General features: G+C 39.7%; 1 long non-coding RNA gene across 1 annotated transcript in view; it reads right to left on the minus strand.

Moving 5' to 3' along the window:
- LOC307049822 overlaps positions 1-17,611 on the minus strand; it is a 31,780-nt gene extending 14,169 nt beyond the window's left edge. Inside the window, exon 1 of the long non-coding RNA XR_013810766.1 lies at positions 17,525-17,611. This is a non-coding gene — a long non-coding RNA (uncharacterized lncRNA). The remainder of the gene's footprint in view (positions 1-17,524) is intronic.
- Between the last annotated feature and the right edge of the window lie 3,887 nt (positions 17,612-21,498).

Raw genomic sequence — 21,498 nt, forward strand, 5'->3', positions numbered from 1 at the left:
ACAAAACAAAACAAATAAAACTGTGGATGTCCCACACCTGAGATTCTGATTCAACTGATCCTGGGACAAGTTTCCCCAAGTGATTCTAATAAGAGGCCAAAGTTGAGATCCACTACTTTACCTTCAATCTCCTTCTGATCAGAATTATGAACACTCACTAAATTTTCTTCCCCCTAAATTCCTACAGTGTTACCAGATTATATTATCAAGTTTGCACTTAGTTACATATCAAACTGTTACTCACTTTCATTTTAAATTCATTCTCACACTTGATCAATGATCACATCTTTAATTTCTATATTACTACAGTACTAGTATGGTGATAATACACAGTAGGAACTCAGTGTTTACTTCCTCACTGACTGGATTCAAACTGGAATTCAAAGCTTTGAGTATTTCTACTCTATACAATTCAGGAAGCTATACTCCTTCTTTTATACTCTGCAAGAAACTCATTTTGTTACTGAGTCATTTAACTCCTTCCTTCCCCAATAAATAAATTGGAAAAAAATACTAATGTATCAAAATGCTGTGGAGAATAATAAAATGATTAATACAATCATAATGGCTTCAGAGTTGCTTCCTTAGAGCAAATAGCCTTTTCTAAATCCATTAAAGACTGTTTCAAAACAGTTAAAGAGAATCAAAGCACACATATTTAACGATGCTGAAGCTCTGAATAGTTCTATGATTTGTTTTCTCAACAAATGTGCATCCTTCAAGCTCTGAATTCACCAGATGCATATTAAATTAATCTGTATTTTCAGTTCTATATAACACTCCACTCTAGTTTTATAAATATACCACCACATAAAGCAGAATTCCATAGTTGCTTTATGACATTAAATATTAACAGATTACCTCCACTGTGCAAAGAAAAAATACATTAAGATTCATGTTAGGGACTTCCCTGGTGGCATAGTGGTTAAGAATCCACCTGCCAATGCAGGGAATACGCGTTCAAGCCCTGGTCTGGGAAGATCCCACATGCCACGGAGCAACTAACCCCGTGCGCCACAACTACTGAGCCCACGTGCCACAATTACTGAAGCCCATGCTCCTAGAGCCTGTGGTCCGCAACAACAGAAGCCACCGCAATGAGAAGCACGTGCACTGCAACAAAGAGTAGCCCCCACACACAGCTACGAAGACCCAATGTAACCAAAAACAAATAAATAAAATATAAATAAATTTATTTTAAAAAATTAACAGATTATCTCCACTGTGCAAAGAAAAAATACATTAAGATTCATTTTAGGGACTTCCCTGGTGGTACAGTGGTTGAGAATCTACCTGCTAATGCAGGGGACACGGGTTTGATCCCTGGTCTGGGAAGATCCCACATGCCACGGAGCAACTAAGCCTGTGCGCCACAACTACTGAACCTGTGTGCCATAACTACTGAAGCCCACATGCCTAGAGCCTGTGTTCCACGCCAAGAGAAGCCACCACAATGAGAAGCCCATGCACCGCAAGGAAGAGTAGCCCCCGCAACTACAGAATGCCCATGTGTAGCAATGATGACCCAATGCAGCCAAAAATAAATAAATTTTTTAAAAAAGATTCATTTTAATACAGCCAAATATGCGCTTGCTAAATATAGGCTATAATATCTTCATTATTTTTGAATTGGCTGATTTCTATCTAGAATGTGAAAAATAACAAATTTGCTCTTAACTAAAGATCCAGTGACACCTGGTATTTAAAGAAATACTAACTCAACACTTCAGAAATTAACCAGGATTTCAACTAAATACCTGAATTCTAATACTGTAGAAGTTTAATTGTCTACTTAAATTTCCTGGAAATTTTACGTCTTATACAATCATTATTTCTTCATTAACTAAAGAGAACGAATTAGTGTATTATGTATGTCAGGAGACCTGGGTTCCAGTGTGACTCATTAGCTATACAATCTAGATCGTCTCTTAGTCTCTCTGCACTTAAGTAGCCTCAGCTGTAAAATGAGAAAGTCTAACTAGACCATTTCCATGTTTTCTTTTACTTTATGATTCCATAATCTATGAAACTCAAGAAACATAAGCATTAACCAGATGGATCCCATTAAAGACAAAGCGAGCTTATGTACTGATTGACTTGGAGAGCAGCTATCTTTGGAAAACCTAAGTGCTTTCACACAAACACATCATTCCTCGTGTCTGTTTTTATTTAACTAGGTGAAAAAGCAAACAAAATCCATCAGACGTGGAGTTATTAAACAATTTTTGCATCATACTATAGATGACTGGAATATGTGGATGTCACAATACCAATTAAATTAACATGTTTAGAAAATAGAAGGTGTCCTAGAAATCCATACAGGACAAGTTTAAAGCCAACTGAAAGAGGATTCTAACAATTACTATTCAGGCTATGTGAGAAACAGTGCCTCAGAACAGCATTTTATTGCTTTTAAAATAGATACTTCCACTCTGAATCCAAATTGGAAATATCAGGCAACTACAGCAGTACCCATGATATCTCTTCCTACTCAAACTTTGCCAGCTCAAGTTTCTGGATGGCCTTCAACAAATGTAACAGAAAGAAGCAAATACTGGGGATGGCAGCCAAGAAATCTGTATAGCTGAAACCTGCACAACTATAAAATGTAACTGGCAAAGGACCTTAACTTTAGTGACAGTTCAAAAATCCTGAATTTAGATCTCCTATCAAGCCCCTTTACCACCTGCAACTGTCATGTGAACAGTACCACATTTAGCTCACACTTCCTAATGCCCAATTACATATCTCAAAGAATTAAAGCACCTGTCAATTAACACCTAATGACCTAGTATCAATCTTTTTGAAAGGGAAACTTGAGACTCTGAACAATGCTTCCAATTACATCTCAGAATGTTAGAAAAATCTCTTTTCAAAACTACCCCCAGGAATTATTTCATACATTTAGTTTCTAAAAAAGAAAAAAATACTCAAGGGTTGGGGTGTGAGGGAGGGATAAACTGGCAGAGCACAGAGGACTTTTAGGGCATTGAAAATGCTCTGTATATTAAAAGGATGAATAATTGTTATGTACATTTTTCCAAACCCATAGTAAGTACAGTACAAAGAATGAACCCTAAATTAAACTACAGACTTTGAGAAATTATGATGTGTCCATGTAGGTTCATCAATTATAACAAATGTACTACTTGGGTAGCGGATATTGATAATCGGGGAGGCTATGCATGTGTGGGAACAGAGGCTATATGGGAAATCTCTGTACCTTACTCTTAGTTTTACTGTGAACCTAAAACTGCTCTAAAAAGTAAAGTCGTTTAAAAAATACCACATTAATATTTTTAGAATAGAAAACATCCTAATAAAACAACTGGACAGGGACTTCCCTGGTGGTGCAGTGGTTAAGAATCCCCTTTGGCAGGGGACACAGGTTTGATCCCTGGTCTGGGAAGCTCCCATATACCGTGGAGTAACTAAGCCCGTGCACCACAACTACTGAGCCTGCGCTCAAGAGCCCACGAGCCGCAACTACTGAACCCGCATGCCTAGAGCCCATGCTCTGCAACAGGAGAAGCCACCGCAATGAGAAGCCCATGCACTGCAACAAAGAGTAGCCCCCCCTCGCCACAACTAAAGAAAGCCCGTGCGCAGCAACAAAGACCCAATGCAGCCAAAAATAAATAATAAATAAATAAAATTTAAAAAAAACAACTGGACATCCTTATGCAATAATATGAATACAGACACAGTCCTTAAACCTTCTACAAAAACTCAAATGGATCTTACAACTCAGTGTAAAATGCAAAACTATAAAAACTCTCAAAGAGGGGCTTCCCTGGTGGCTCAGTGGTTGAGAGTCCGCCTGCCGATGCAGGGGACACAGGTTTGTGCTCCGGTCCGGGAGGATCCCACATGCCGCGGAGCGGCTGGGCCCGTGAGCCATGGCCGCGAGGCCTGCATGTCCGGAGCCTGTGCTCCGCAACGGGAGAGGCCACAACAGTGAGAGGCCTGCGTACCACCAAAAAAAAAAAAAAAAAAAAAAAAACTCTCAAAGATAGCATAGGAGAAAATCTATGTGCCCTTGGGTTTGGCAATGAGTTTATAGATACAACACCAAAAGCATGCTCAATGAAAGAAAAACTTGTAAAGCTGGACTTTATGAAAACTAAAAACTTTCATACTATTAAAGACACTGCTAAGAGAATAAAAAGACAAGCCACAGATAGGAAAAAAATATTTGCCAAAAATATAACTGATAAAGGATTCCTATCCAAAATATACAATGAACACTTAAAACCCAAAAATAAGAAACAATTTAACAATGGGCAAAAAGAGCTAAACAGGCATCTCACCAAAGAATATATATAGATGGCAAACAAGCATATAAAAAGGCAGTTCAACACTGTATGTCATTAGGAAATTACAAATTAAAACACCTATTAGAAAGGCTCAAGTACAAAAAACTGACTATATCAAATTCTAGCAAGTACTCAGAGCAACAGGAACACTCATTCATTGGTGATGGGAATGCATATTGGCATAACCACTTTGAAAGACAGTTTCACAGTTTCCTACAAAATTAAACATAGTCTTATCATATAACCCAGCAATCACACTTGTTCCTTACCCAAAGGAGCTGAAAGCTTATGTACACACAAAACCCTGCACATGCCCCCCCCCCAAAAATGGAAGCAATCAAGATGTCCTTCCATAGTTGAAGGGATAAACAAACTGTTACATCCATATAATACAAAATTATTCAGCAATAAACGGACGGGAGCTAGGAGACTGGTTCAAGATGGCGGAGTAGAAGGACATGCAATCCCTCCCTCCTGAGAGAGCACCGGGATCACAACTAACTGCTGAACAATAATCGACAGGAAGACACTGGAACTCACCAAAAAAGATACCCCACATCCAAAGACAAAGGAGAAGCCACAATGAGATGGCAAGAGGGGCACAATCACAATAAAATCAAATCCCATAACTACTGGGTGGGAGACTCACAAACTGGAGAACACATACCACAGACGTCCACGGAAGTCCACTGGAGTGAAGGTTTTGAGCCCCACGTCAGCCTTCCCAACCTGGGGGTCCAGCAATGGGAGGAGGAATTCCTAGAGAATCAAACTTTGAAGGCTAGTGGGATTTGATTGCAGGACTTTGACAGGACTGGGGAAAACAAAGGCTCCACTCTTGGAGGGCACACACAAAGAAGTGTGCGCATCGGGACCCAGGGGAAGGAGCAGTGACCCCATAGAAGACTGAACCAGACCTACCTGCTAGTATTGGAGGTTCTCCTGCAGAGGCAGGCGGTGGCTGTGGCTCACCATGGGGACAAGAACACTGGCAGGAGAAGTTCTGGGAAGTACTCCTTGGTGTGAGCCCTCCTAGAGTCCACCATTAGCCACACCAAAGAGCCAGGTAGGCTCCAGTGTTGGGTTGCCTCAGGCCAAACAACCAACAGGGAGGGAAACCAGCCTCACCCATCAGCAGACAAGCAGATAAAAGTTTTACTGAGCTCTGCCCACCAAAGCAACACCCAGTTCTACCCACCAGTCCCTCCCATCAGGAACCTTGCACAAGACTCTTAGATAGCCCCATCCACCAGAGGGTAGACAGCAGAAGCAAGAAGAACTACAATTCTGCAGCCTGTGGAAGGAAAACCCCATTCACAGAAAGACAGACAAGATGAAAAGGCAGAGGGCTATGTACCAGATGAAGGAACAAGATAAAACCCCAGAAAAACAACTAAATGAAGTGGAGACAGGCAATCTTCCAGAAACAGAATTCAGAATAACGATACTGAAGATGATCCAGGACCTCGGAAAAAGAATGGAGGCAAAGATCGAGAAGATGCAAGAAACGTTTAACAAACACCTAGAAGAATTAAAGAATAAACACCTAGAAGAATTAAAGAACAAAGAGAGATGAACAATACAATCACTGAAATGAAAAATACACTAGAAGGAATCAACAGCAGAATAACTGAGGCAGAAGAACGGATAAGTGACCTGGAAGAGAGAATGGTGGAATTCACTGCTGCTGGAACAGAATAAAGAGAAAAGAATGAAAAGAAATGAAGACAGCCTAAGAGATCTCTGCGACAACATTAAATGCAACAACACTCGCATTATAGGGGTCCCAGAAGGAGAAAAGAGAGAGAAAGGACCTGAGAAAATACCTGAAGAGATTATAGTCGAAAACTTCCCTAATATGGGAAAGGAAATAGCCACCCAAGTCCAGGAAGCACAGAGAGTCCCAGGCAGGAGAAACTGAAGGAGAAACACACTGAGACAAATAGTGATCAACTAACAAAAATTAAAGACAAAGAAAAATTACTGAAAGCAACAAAGGAAAAATGACAAATAACATAAGGGAACTCCCATAAGGTTAACAGCTGATTTCTTAGCAGAAACTCTACGTGCCAGAAGGGAGTGGCACGATATATTTCAAGTGATGAAAGGGAAGAAACTACAACCAAGATTACTCTACCCGGCAAGGATCTCATTCAGATTCGAGGGAGAAATCAGAAGCTTTACAGACAAGTAAAAGCTAAGACAATTCAGCACCACCAAACCAGCTCTACAACAAATGCAAAAGGAACTTCTCTAAGTGGGAAACACAAGAGAATTAAAGGACCTACAAAAACAAACCCATAACAATTAAGAAAATGGTACTAGGAACATACATATTGATAATTACCTTAAACGTGAATGGATTAAATGCTCCAAGCAAAAGACACAGGCTTGCTGAAAGGATACAAAAACAAGACCCATATATATGCTGTCTACAAGAGACCCACTTCAGACCTAGGGACACATACAGACTGAAAGTGAGGGGATGGAAAAAGATATTCCATGCATATGGAAATCAAAAGAAAGCTGGAGTAGCAATACTCATGTCAGATAAAATAGACGTTAAAATAAAGAATGTTACAAGAGACAAGGAAAGACACTACATAACGATCAAGGGATCAATCCAAGAAGAAGATATAACAATTATAAATATATATGCACCCAACACAGGAGCACCTCAATATATAAGGCAACTGCTAACAGCTATAAAAGAGGACATCAACAGTAACACAATAATAGTGGGGGACCTTAACACCTCACTTACACCAATGGACAAATCATCCAAACAGAAAATTAATAAGGAAACACAAGCTTTAAATGACATGATAGACAAGATAGATTTAACTGGTATTTATAGGACATTCCATCCAAAAACAGCAGATTACACTTTCTTCTCAAATGAACATGGAACATTCTCCAGGATAGATCACATCCTGGATCCACAAATCAGGCCTCAGTAAATTTAAGAAAATTGAAATCATATTAAGCATCTTTTCTGACCACAGCGCAAGAGATTAGAAATCAATTACAGGGAAAAAAACATAAAAAACACAAACACATGGAGACTAAACAATACGTTACTAAATAACCAAGAGATCACTGAATAAATGAAAAAGCAAATCAAAAAATACCTAGAGACAAATTACAATGAAAACACAACGATCCAAAACCTATGGGATGCAGCAAAAGCAGTTCTAAGAGGGAAGTTTATAGCAATACAAGCCTACCTCAAGAAATAAGAAAAATCTCAAATAAACAATCTAAACTTACACCTAAAGGAACTAGAGAAAGAAGAACAAACAAAACCCAAAATTAGTAGAAGGAAAGAAATCATAAAAATCAGAGCAGAAATAAATGAAATAGAAACAAAGAAAACAATAGCAAAGACCAATAAAACTAAAAGCTGGTTCTTTGAGAAGATAAACAAAATTGATAAACCTTTAGCCAGACTCATCAAGAAAAAGAGGGAGAGGACTCAAATCAATAAAATTAGAAATGAAAAAGAAGTTACAACGGACACCACAGAAATACAAAGCATCCTAAGAGACTACTACAAGCAACTCTATGCCAATAAAATGGACAACCTGGAAGAAATGGACAAATTCTTAGAAAGGTATAACCTTTCAAGCTTGAACAAGGAAGAAATAGAAAATATGAACAGACCAATCACAAGTAATGAAATTGAAACTGTGATTAAAAATATTCCAACAAACCAAAGTCCAGGACCAGATGTCTTCACAGATGAATTCTATCAAACATTTAGAGAAGAGCTAACACCCATCCTTCTCAAACTCTTCTAAAAAATTGCAGAGGAAGGACCACTCCTAAACTCATTCTATGAGGCCACCATCACCCTGGTACCAAAACCAGACAAAGATACTACAAAAAAAGAAAATTACAGACCAATATCACTGATGAATATAGATGCAAAAACCCTCAACAAAATACTAGCAAACAGAATCCAACAACACATTAAAAGGATCATACACCATGATCAAGTGGATTTATCCCAGGGATGCAAGGACTCTTCAATATATGCAAATCAATCAATGTGATACACCATATTAACAAATTGAAGGAGAAAAACCATATGATCATCTCAGTAGATGCAGAAAAGGCTTTTGACAAAATTCAACACCCATTTATGATAAAAACTCTCCAGAAAGTGGGCACAGAGGGAACCTACCTCAACATAATAAAGGCCATATATGACAAGCCCACAGCAAACATCATTCTCAATGGTGAAAAACTGAAAGCATTTCTTCTAAGACCAGGAACAAGACAAGGATGTCCACTCTTGCCACTAATATTCAACACAGTTTTGGAAGTCCTAGCCACGGCAATCAGAGATGAAAAAGAAATAAAAGGAATACAAATTGGAAAAGAAGAAGTAAAACTCTCACTGTTTGCAGATGACATGATACTATACATAAAGAATCCTAAAGATGCCGCCAGAAAATTACTAGAGCTAATCAATGAATTTGGTAAAGTTGCAGGATACAAAATTAATGCACAGAAATCTCTTGCATTCCTATATACTAACAACGAAAGATCAGAAAGAGAAATTAAGCAAGCAATCCTATTCACCACTGCAACAAAAAGAATAAAATACCTAGGAATAAACCTACCTAAGGAGAAAAAAGACCTGTACTCAGAAAACTATAAGACACTGATGAAAGAAATCAAAGATGACACAAACAGATGGAGAAATATACCATGTTCTTGGATTGGAAGAATCAATATTGTGAAAATGACTATACTACACAAAGCAATCTACAGATTCAATGCAATCCCTATCAAATTACCAGTGGCATTTCTTGCAGAACTAGAACAAAAAATCTTTAAATCTGTATGGAGAAACAAAAGACTCCAAATAGCCAAAGCGGTCTTGAGGGAAAAAAATGGAGCTGGAGGAATCAGACTCCCTGACTTCAGATTATACTACAAAGCTACAGTAGTCAACACAATATGGTACTGGCACAAAAACAGAAATACAGATCAATGGAACAGGACAGAAAACCCAGAGATAAACCCACACACCTATGGTCAACTAATCTATGACAAAGGAGGCAAGGATATACAATGGAGAAAAGACAGTCTCTTCAATAAGTGGTGCTGGGAAAAGTGGACAGCTACATGTAAAAGAAAGGAATTAGAACACGCCCTAACACCATACACAAAAATAAACTCAAAATGGATTAGAGACCTAAACGTAAGACTCGACACTATAAAACTCTTAGAGGAAAACATAGGAAGAACACTCTTTGACATAAATCAAGGCAAGATCTTTTTTGATTCACCTCCTAGAGTAATGGACGTAAAAACAAAAATAAACAAACGGGACCTAATGAAACTTCAAAGCCTTTGCAAAGCAAAGGAAAATACAAACAAGATGAAAAGACAACTCTCAGAATGGGAGAAAACATTTGCAAACAAATCAACAGACACAGGTTTAATCTCCAAAATATATAAACAGCTCATGCAGCTCAATATTAAAAAAACAAACAACCCAATCCAAAAATGGGCAGAAGACCTAAATAGACATTTCTCCAAAGAAGACATACAGATGGAGAGGAAGCACATGAAAAGCTGCTCAACATCACTAATTATTAGAGAAATGCAAATCAAAACTACAATGAGGTATCACCTCACACCAGTTAGAATGGGCATCATCAGAAAATCTAAAAACAACAAATGCTGCAGAGAGTGTGGAGAAAAGGGAACCCTCTTGCACTGTTAGTGGGAATGTAAATTGATACAGCCACTATGGAGAACAGTATGGAGGTTCCTTAAAAAACTAAAAATAGAATTACCATATGACCCAGTAATCCCACTACTGGGCATATACCCAGAGAAAACCATAATTCAAAAAGACACATGCACCCCAATGTTCATTGCAGCATTATTTACAATAGCCAGGTCATGGAAGCAACCTAAATGCCCATCGACAGACGAATGGATAAAGAAGATGTGGTACGTATATACAATGGAATATTACTCAGCCATAAAGAGGAATGAAATTGGGTCATTTGTAGAGACGTGGATGAATCTAGAGACTGTCATAGAGTGAAGTAAGTCAGAGAAAAACAAATATCGTATATTAACGTGTATATGTGGAACCTAGAAAAATGGTACAGATGAACTGGTTTTCAGGACAGAAATAGAGACACAGATGTAGAGAACAAACATATGGACACCAAGGGGGGAAAGCAGCGGGGTGAGGGGGAGGTGGTGGTATGAATTGGGAGACTGAGATTGACATATATACACTAATATGTATAAAGTAGGTAACTAATAAGAACCTGCTGTATAAAAAATAAATAAAATTCAAAAATTCAAAAAAAAAAAAAAAAAGGACAGGAGCTATCAAGCCTCAGTAAGACATGGAGGAACCTTAAATGCATATTACTAAGTAAAAGAAACCAGTCTAAGAAAAAGCTACAGGGACTTCCCCGGTGGCACAATGGTTAAGAATCCGCCTGCCAACGCATGGGACATGGGTTCGATCCCTGGTCCAGAAAGATCCCATATGCCGCAGAGCAACTAAGCCCGCGTGCCGCAACCACTGAAGACCGAGCGCTGCAACAAGAGAAGCCAGTGCATTAAGCAGCCCGCGCATCGCAACAAAGATCCAACGCAGCCAAAAACAAACAAACAAAAAACCCACATACGGACTTCCCTGGTGGTGCAGTGGTTAAGAATCTGCCTGTCAACACAGGGGACATGGGTTCGAGCCCTGGTCCGGGAAGATCCCACATGCCGCAGAGCAACTAAGCCCATGTGCCACAACTACTGAGCCTGTGCTCTAGAGCCTGCGAGCCACAGCTGCTAAGCCCATGTGCCACAACTACTGAAGCCTGTGCCTGGAGCCCATGCTCCGCAACAAGAGAAGCCACTGCAATGAGAAGCCCATGTACCACAACGAAGAGTAGCCCCCGCTCTCCGCAACTAGAGAAAGCCCATGTGCAGCAACGAAGATCCAACACAGCCAAAAATTAATTAATTAATTTTTAAAAAGCTACATACCATATGATTCCAACTATAAGAAATTTTGGAAAATGCAAACTATAGAGACAGTAAAAAGGTCAGTGTTTGTCAGGAATTCTGGAGGAAAAAGAGGAGGGATGAACAGGTAAAATGGGATTTTTTTCTGGCGGTAAAACTATTCTGTATCAAACTGTAATGGTGGATACCTGTTATTATGCATTTGTTATAACCCACATAACCGTACAACACAAAGAGTGAACCTAATGAAAACTATGGATAATAATAATGTATCAATATTGGTTCATTAATCATAACTAATGTACCACACTAATGCAAGATGTTAATAATGGGGGAGGTAGCCCCCACTGGCCACAACTAGAGAAAGCCCACACACAGCAATGAAGATCCAATGCAGCCAAAAATAAATAAATAAAATAAATGTTTTTTAAAAATGGGGGGGGAACTGGTTGGGAATTAAGTGAATATGGAGAGAGATAGAACTCTCTACTTGCTCAATTTTTTTGTAAATCTAAAACTGTTCAAAAAAATAGTCTTAATTTTTTTTGAAAAAAGTTGGGCACCCACAATCTGAAAGAGTACCTATTGCTACTTTAAACTACAGAAATCCTAGGAAAGTTGGAAAAAAAAAACTAATAAAAGCAAATTTGAATAAGCATTTAAATAAATTTAAATGAAAGAACTTAACTTTTTCCTCTTTTTTTTTGGCCACACAGTGCGGCTTGTGGGATATTCTCCAACCAGGGATTGAACCCGGGCCCCCACAGTGAAAGCATGAAAGTGCCAAGTCCTAACCACTGGACTGCCAGGGAATTCCTGAAAAGAAATTAACTTTAATCTCCTTGCCTTTTTATTGGCTTGGTCATATCTCTGCTCACTAGCACATACATCAGAGAGTGACCTCTAGGAAAGAGAGAAGAAATCCAGCTGGGAAACTGCTTTATCACAGTTATGGTTAGCAATTTAGCCTGAAGAACTGAAATTTGGTAATCATCATGGACACTAAAGGGCGTGCGCGTGCACGCACACACACACACACACACACAAAACTTAAAACATTTTCACATCATTCATTGATGCCAACAGACAATTTAAAGTGTATTTATAAATCTATCAAGATGGAAGTAATGTGTGATACTCTCATTCAGAAGCCCAAAAGTCTTCAATGCCTCTTTTTCTAGGTTGAAGAATTAGAATGTGAAAACTACAGAAATCAATGTGGTCCAATGCTGTTGTTTCTTAGAAAATTTATGTGGCATTTTGATGGAGACATCAAACTGTAGCATTTTGATAGGCTTACCCAGCACCCAGAGGTGTTACACCAAGTTCTCTTTGACAGCAAGGGCAATGGCTACCTGTTCACTCAGCTTCTCTGTCCAAGACAAAATCCAAGAGAATTCCCCTTTCCCCAATATATCTATGCCTCCATAATGATGGGTGAGCAATTATTGAAGAACAATTCCCATCCCTGACACCCCAGCCCCTGCCATAACTACACTGCCTACTTGGAGCTTCTGGGTGAGGAACAGACTACAAGGGCAGTTTATCTGTCTTCCCACATCACCAGAACATTCCTATTGCAAACACAGCATGGCTCTCTTCTATCCAGAAGACTCTCTCTTCAGATCATTTCTGGGATACCATACCAGTTTTACTTTATAGTTTTTCAAAGATGCCTGGGTCTTTCTGGTCCATGCTAAGTGCCCGACTACTGTAACCTGAACTAGACACATTCTTTTCCAGCTCAGTAAATCCAAAAGGCTGTGCTCAGGATTATTAAAGATTCAAACTGAAAAGTGACAAGTATGTGCCCTATGAACTGTATGGTATCACTTAGATGAAAACTATAGCAATTGGCATAAGGTAAGGCAAAACTCACTACTCAATAAGTTTAAGTGGATTCATCAGTAAATAAAAAAAAACAACAACAGAAACTTCTCTTCTGGTTGTAATATCAGAGGAAAAAAAGGATTTATTCTATATCTCCATAATCCATTTTTTAGCAACTTCCACCAATAAGTGGACTGTGGTAAGCACTAACGACAAGAATGGTTTATTAAGCAAATGACGACAAAGATGTATGAAGCTATCTCATGTTCAGATAGTTTGAAATAACAATTACTTTTAACCAATGTCTGTGATCCTTCTGTGTAACTCAATATAAAATGCAAGTTCTTTTAGTTACAGGTTCACCGACATAGCTGAAATTATATAACCTAAATCTACTGAGGGTTTTTATGTAAAAAAAAAAAAATCTGATAAATTCAAAGCCACAAAACATGAAGGGGTGAGGGAACAGGAATCTGAAGCAGATGGCATCTCTCTAATTTTTTTTCCCCGAGTCCATCTTGAACACAGTCCCAATAATGTCAAAATCCAATTTATCTCTCCAAATAAGTAACCTACAAAACATAAAATGCTAATTCTGAAGTAAATTCATTCTTTTTTCTTTTTCTTCCCAGCTTCTCAAAGTTTCTATATTAGGCAGAAATGAGCAGAGACAAGTTAGATGTTAAATAGGGAAAAACTATCGCTCCACAAATTCTTAAGTTCTTTCATGAAAATCTACTTCCACTTATTTGAAGCCATTGAAGCAGTTTCTATCAAGATTGGTGGTAATAAAATCTGTCTATGATATCAGCCTTTTTTTCTGGATACAATGATTATTTATCCTTATTAGAGAGCAAATCATAGTCCAAAAAGAAAGAAGCTCTAAAATAGAAACAAGCTCTGGAAGAATACTCATTTGGTTTGAGGAAAGCACTGCCTGGCATTTTTTAAGCATTTCCACAGTAACTCACTCCTGATTTGGCAGCACCAATAACGTTAACTGTACTTTGTTCATTATATATTCTAGTATGGTATACAAACCTTCCCAATCTTTCCTAAAGTTTTCTGAGATCATCCAAGACATAGACATTAAAGGAAGGTTTAGTCATTTTTAGATTTCCTGACCAGCAAATTCCATAACTGACAATTGCAAAGATCTGTGGAATGGCCACATACTTTGTTTAAGTGGAAAAGGTCATTGAGAAAAGCATTATCTGTAACAGTCTCTATTATTGCCCACATTTTAAATATACCTTTTTACAGCTAGTATCCTAACTCTTATACCAAAATGAATTATTTATTAAAGTGTTATGAGAAGATAGGGAAAAAAATGAGAACTTCTCATGGCTTTACCAAAGCAAGATAATATCGTCTCAACTTTAAGATTCAAAAGATACTGAAAAATAATGATCCAGGAAAACGCAGTTAAATGCTTACATATACACTAAAGACTTTACAGTGTAAAGAACAGCCACTTAGAAAGTTGAATAACCTTACAAAACATGTAGTAAAAACATAATTAGATACCTTATTAATAATTTTAAATATATCCATCCATTTATCAATTTGACCAATATTTATTTGGTGCCTATTATGTAGCTACAGTGGTGGATAAAATTTAAAATAGTATTTCTACCTCAAGAAGCATGCAACATAGCTGGACAGTTTTATGTTTTTTAAAAAAAGTTCAATTCTGCTTAAGAGAGACACAAAGAAGAAATATATTTGAAAATTTCTCTCGAAATTATGGAAAACCTGTAAACTTCTCTAAAAAGTGATACTGAATTACAAAATTTATAACCACTTTTCTCACACAAAAAAATGATTACTAAAGCAAGTTATTTGATTTTTAGCTTTTGAGTATAAAGTACATTAAAAAATTAATAATTAAAAATTACTGCAAATTTCCTGGCTGTCCAGTAGTTAAGACTTGGCACGTTCACTGCGGGGGTCCAGCTTCGATCCCTGGTCAGGCAACTAAGATCCCGCAAGCCACGCAGTGTGGCCCCCCGCAAAAAAAAGAAAAAAAAAATTTACTAACTTCAAGTTACATCAAAAAGCAAACTACATTAGCTGAAAATCTGGCATATAATAGGTTACAAATAACTGTATTGTTTCAAATCTACAAAACAAATGAATATAAACACTTCAATGTGGGCTTCCCCCGTGGCGCAGTGGTTAGGAATCTGCCTGCCAATGCTGCGGACACGGGTTCGATCACTGTTCCGGGAAGATCCCACATGCTGTGGATCAACTAAGCCCGTGCACCACAACTAGTGAGCCCACGTGCCACAACTACACAACTACTGAAGCCCGCATGCCTAAAGCCCGTGCTCCACAACAAGAGAAGCCACCTCAATGAGAAGCCCACGCACCACAACTTAGAGTAGCTCCCACTCACTGCAACTAGAGAAAGCCTGCACACAGCAACGAAGAGCCAATGCAACCAAAAATAAATAAATAAATAAATAAATAAAATTTATTTTTAAAAAAAGTGATTAGCCTGGTACCTGACCCCCCCAAAAAAAAGACTTCATGTTTCTGAGATATATTTCTATATCATCATCACAAATGATTTAAAGGCAGAAATTCATTCCATTTGCATTTATTTTACAGATTATACACATAAAAAGTCTGTATGTTTTGCTAATAGTTTAAATCTAATTAAGGTGAGTGATGCTACTTGTGTTGATTTTATTCTTAAAATTACAACTACTTTCTTCTATTTTATGCCCCAATTTTAATTCTCTCCAGACATGTAATGTTAATTAAGATTTATATACATTACTTTTTAAATGTTTTTCTTACCAATCCATACTACACACATCACAAATCTGAGAAAAACCTTTGAAACGTTATTGGCTATTTCAGTTAATGCACATATTCTGCTTTATTTTTAAGAGTTTTAAGAAACTACTGATAACTGAATTTCATGCTACTTATGATCAATTTCTAGAAGCTACTGAAAGTCCTGTTGTATATATATGTTTTGGAATATTATCCAGTTCTGTTCCTATCTCAAACCTCATTCCACAAAACTGGGCTACCTTGAATGCATAAGATTAAGATTATTAATAATTTATCTTTCAACTGGAAGGTGCTTCCATTTAAAGTGGACTGTTATTTAGATACATTAGCCCCCCCTTACAATACTGATTAGAATTTTAACTCGTTTTACTTATGAAGAAACTGAATCTCTGGTAGGTTCCATGACTTGCCCAAGGTCAACAACTAGCCAGTGGCAGTCCGAGTTCAATCCCAGATTTACCTAACTCAAAACCAATACTTCCACTTGACCATAATTATCTCCTTAAAAGATTATGAGACAGGCTCAAAAGCAGGGAATCTTGTCTCTCCGAAGGTTCACGCAACTATTCTGAGACATTGATAACCACACAGTACCTACAATTCAGTCACTGATTGAAATATAAATGAAGAGGATCTGTGTGCTTCATTTAAACTAGGTCAAGCTCACTGGCAGGTAAGAAAGATGTTGGAAAAGGCTTGCCTCAACATGTCTTGCCTAGACCTCTGTATCTTTACGGTTCCCCCAGTCTATTTTTTAAAAACACGCATATCTACCAAATAAGGCTATGCCAGACCAGCTTACAGTTTGCTGGTTTCCAGAACTGCACTTTTCTAAAATAATTCAGACCAAACTTAATATTGAGCTGGGAGACTTGGTTGAATATGTCAATCTGGCACTCTCCGAACATTCGAAGTATCATTTGGGGCCACAAGCCCAGTTCCACCCTCTTTCTTTTACGCTGTGATGCCTACCCACTTGGGGAGGGGGCTACCGCTCCTGTAGGACACTGGGGCAAGAGAGCAGTAAAGGAAGAAGCGGGGGAAGCGCACGGAAGTTGGGAGGAGGGAGGTCTCCTTACCCACTCTTCTGCCCTAGCTCTGCCAAGGGCGGCTCCCCGCGGTGCCCAGCCGACTCACAACCCCCGAAGCCGGGCTCTGTCCCACAGGGGTAGGCAGAAAAAGCAGGCAATGGAAGTATGGGATTGCCCCATCCACCCCGCCGGGGTCCATGCTCTCCTTCTGGACCCAGAGGATGCTCCCTCTTTCAGAGCTAAACCTCCAGGTGGCAAACTCCCCGTCCACACCGGCCGAAGTCTTCTGCATCTGAGGGGGCGCCTCCTCCGCAACCTCGACACGGCCACCCGAAACTCTCCGCCAGCCGTCATCCCCAGCTCTTCCCTTCCACCCCCGCAACCCGCCAGGGGCACACACGCCGGCCTGCGCCCCACCCAGGATCTCCGCGCTCCCCTCCCCGAGCCGGAGAAGGGGCCCCCACCACCCCCCAGATACACACACACATCCTCAAGCTCCAGCCTCCCGGACCCCGTCGAAGCCGGAGAGAGTACCTGGCAGTGCTTCGGGGTACAGATGGGGCGGGCGCAGCCCCCTCCCGGAGGCGCCGAGTGCTTCTCTACCCACCCGCAGCTTTGGCTTCTCCCGTTCCCAGGAACGGGAGGGAGGAGAGGTGCGGGAGGGGAGGGGGAAGACGAGGAGCCAAACGGCCGCAGAAGCCGAACCGGAACCTCTAGCGCTGGCCCCACCCTCGGCCCGGCGCAGAGCACCCTGGCGCTCCCGATAGGACAAACTTAAAGCAGGCAGTGAGAAATAGACACCACCACTTCCGGGTTATCCCCGCTACCATCCCTCCTTAGCAACCGCGTGGGGTTGCTAAGCGGAAGTGCCTTCAAAGATAACCACCCCCATTACTTATGGGACTAACAGGAGGTAGCTGGGAGCGTGTACTCCTCTTTGGCAACACACTCTTACCTTCTGCTCCTGGTCTTGTGCTGAGCACGGGCTTCGCTGCCAAAGTCACGAAGCCAATCCTGCTTTTCCCTTCACCTGTACTCCCCCTACCAGACCCCAGCCACTATTTACTCCTGTTCCCTCCCTCCTTGAATCCCGGGCGGACCTATTGGCTCCTGTTAAGGCTCTCTCAGGTCCCTCGTGGGAGTTACTTTCTGGCGGTTTAGCAAGCATCTCCCTCTTGTGGATTTTCAGTTGTGTTTCTACTGAGCTTTTAAAGTCTCCTCCAATGTTATGAAACCTTTTTCATGCACTTCGTTCTCCTGTGATAGCCCCTGAAACCGAATGGTGAGAAAGTTTTGTCTTCACCCATCTCTTTTGTAAGGATTGCACATGCTTGTGTATGATCTGGAAATAATTAATCCTTAAAAGAAAAAACAACGAGAAAAGGCCAAAGGAAGCCGGTGATCAAGCTTGGGAAGGAGGAAGACATTTAATCCTCCACTCAGAATAAACTTTCAATCCTATACTGTGGACAAGAAAAGTTAATAAGAGACCTAATTTATTCTTGTGTTGGGGTGATCTGAGCTTGAAAAATACTGGGAAAACCACTGCTCGGAGCAAAAGCCAGCAACATAATTAATCCTCTTTCTAGAAAAATGACCTATATTATTATGGCAGTTAAATATTCAGAGAAATGTAGTTAGGCATTCAGAGAAAAATGAGTAAAAATCTTGGCTTAACTTTCCTATCTTGAATAGGTCTTCTTAAAAGCAATAAAGCTTAATTAATAGTAGCTCCTGAATTTGTTCTCTAGTCCATGGCAGTGAATGTCTTTGCAACTGCTGGCTATTGGTCATAATAATTTGGTCATGATAACCTCTTACTCACTGATATTGGACTGTTGTCCACCTAGCTGGGGCAGAGGAAATGACTTTTGGTAACTTCAAAGAAACAGCAGGTCTGTTGGTTTCCTGTACGTGTGACACAGCATTAAACTGATTCACCAAGAGAGTCAGTTCAGCAAAACCTTTAGGAAATCACTTCAGGTTCAAATGTCACTAGCAGATTGTTAAAGAAGTCTAAAACATTTCCACCCTTGCCACGGACATGCATACATGTGGGAGTATACACACACAAAACTCAAATGGAATCTGAGCACATCCAGTCATTAATTGTTCTTTTAAAAAAACCTGGTTGTACTTGACAAGTGATAAATCTGTTACCATGACAAAATAGAGCTTGGTATTTCAATTGGCAACAAGTTTAAATATTTAAAAATTTTTAATTAGAAAAGTAAATAAAATTATGAGCCCAATGAGCAACAACTTATCTAAAACTATGCTGGGGCTTCCCTGGAGGCCAGTGGTTAAGAATCCACCTGCCAAGGCAAGGGAGACAGGTTCAAGCCCTGGTCCGGGAAGATGCCACATGCCACAGAGCAACAAAGCCCATGCACCACAACTACTGAGCCTGTGCTCTAGAGCCTGCGAGCCACAACTACTGAGCCCGCATGCCACAACTACTGAAGCCCACGTGCCTAGAGCCCGTGCTCCACAACAAGAGAAGCCACTGCAGTGAGAAGCTCATGCACCGCAACGAGTAGCCCCCACTCGCAGCTACTAAAGAAAGCCCACGGGCAGCAACGAAGACCCAACACAGCCAAAAATAAATAAATAAATAAATAAATTTATAAAAAATAAATAAAACTATGGTGGACTTAGATGTCAAATTAAAAACATGAATACGGTAAACCTGTTCTATAGAAAGAAATGTTTTATTGGGTAAAAATAGTTAAGATCAAATGCGGTAGTTTAAGCCAATACAAAAATGCAAATTCCTATGCATCATTCATTTTTCCTGTTGTCTGAAGAAATATGACTTATAATAGCATATAACAGCATTTATTTAGATCCTCTCTTCCTACAGTTTTAAAATAATTATTACTGAGTCACTTTTGTATAGGTGTATGAATACCTGGCTTAACTCCTAAATGATCACGACATGTATAATTCCATCACTTTTAACATACTCATTACTTGGAGACCTCTAAAGATGTATAGCACAGGTATATACATTTTATTGTACACTGAGAACATATACATTTTATTGTAAGTAAATCAACCTAAAATGTTGATAAATGTTTAAAAATTCAAATAAATAAATATGTATATAGCACAGTTCACACCTAAAACTAGGTGTGGGTTTAACTACACTTTTAGGATTTTGTGAGCAGTATCACAGGAATCCATATTCTTTTTAAAAAAAATTATTACCCAAATCAACCTTTTATTTTTTTAATTTAATTAATTTATTTATTTTGGCCACACCATGTGACATGCGGGATCTTAGTTCCCCGACCAGGGATCAAACCAGCGCCCCCTGCATTGGAAGTGTGAAGTCTTAACCACTGGACCGCTAGGGAAGTCCCCAGGAATCCATATTCTTTTTTTGTTTGTTTGTTCGTTTTTTGTTTTTTTTAATTTATTTTTATTTTTGGCTGCATTGGGTCTTTGTTGCTGCACGCGGGCTTTCTCTAGTTGCAGCGAGAGGGGGCTACTCTTCGTTGCGGTGTGTGGGCTTCTCATTGCGGTGGCTTCTCTTTTTTGCGGAGCACGGGCTCTCGGCGCGCGGGCTTCAGTATTTGTGGCACTCGGGCTCCGTAGTTGCGGCTTGCGGGCTCTAGAGAGCAGGCTCAGTAGTTGTGGCGCACGGGCTTGGTTGCTCCACGGCATGTAGGATCCTCCCCGACCAGGGCTCAAACCCAAGTCCCCTGCATTGGCAGGCGGATTCTTTACCACTGGCCACCAGGGAAGTCCCCAACCAATATTCTTAATATGAACCATAATTAAGACAGTGCTCTCAAATCTATGCTAGATCTCAAATAGCCTTCAAGGTCAGTATAGTACCTTCATCCTTCAAATCAATATAGGACCTCTAGCCTTTTTTCTCAATCTCTTGAAAGCTTTTTGTCATTTTTTTTTTTTTTTTTTTTTTTTTTTTTGCGGTATGCAGGCCTCCCACTGTTGTGGCCTCTCCCGTTGCGGAGCACAGGCTCTGGACACGCAGGCTCAGCGGCCATGGCTCATGGGCCCAGCCGCTCCGCGGCATGTGGGATCTTCCCGGACCGGGGCACGAACCCGCGTCCCCTGCATCGGCAGGCGGACTCCCAACCACTGCGCCACCAGGGAAGCCCTTTGTCATTTTTTAATTGTCCCTTGTAATCATTTAAGAAAGAATTAGGTTGTATAACGTTTATTTTTGGGAAAACCAATACTCTGTTAATAATTATTACTTAAAAATTCAAATATTCTTAGGGTTCCACTGGCATCTCCAAATACAAAAGACAAAACAGACAAACATAAAAGATACCAAAATCGATGAATACTTGGGATCAGTTAGAAGAAATATAGCCAGATTTACTTTTTATCTGCCTAAGCAATATACAACACACAAGGCATGGCCCCTTGTACAAGGGACTTAGAGAAACTCACTTAGGATACATGTGACATAAACAACATAATGTTTAGCCTTAGGAAGAGAAGGCTAAAGATGTAACAGCTATCTTTAAATA

Source organism: Hyperoodon ampullatus (assembly GCF_949752795.1).
Source record: "Hyperoodon ampullatus genome assembly, chromosome: 3".
Taxonomy (NCBI): Eukaryota; Metazoa; Chordata; class Mammalia; order Artiodactyla; family Ziphiidae; genus Hyperoodon; species Hyperoodon ampullatus.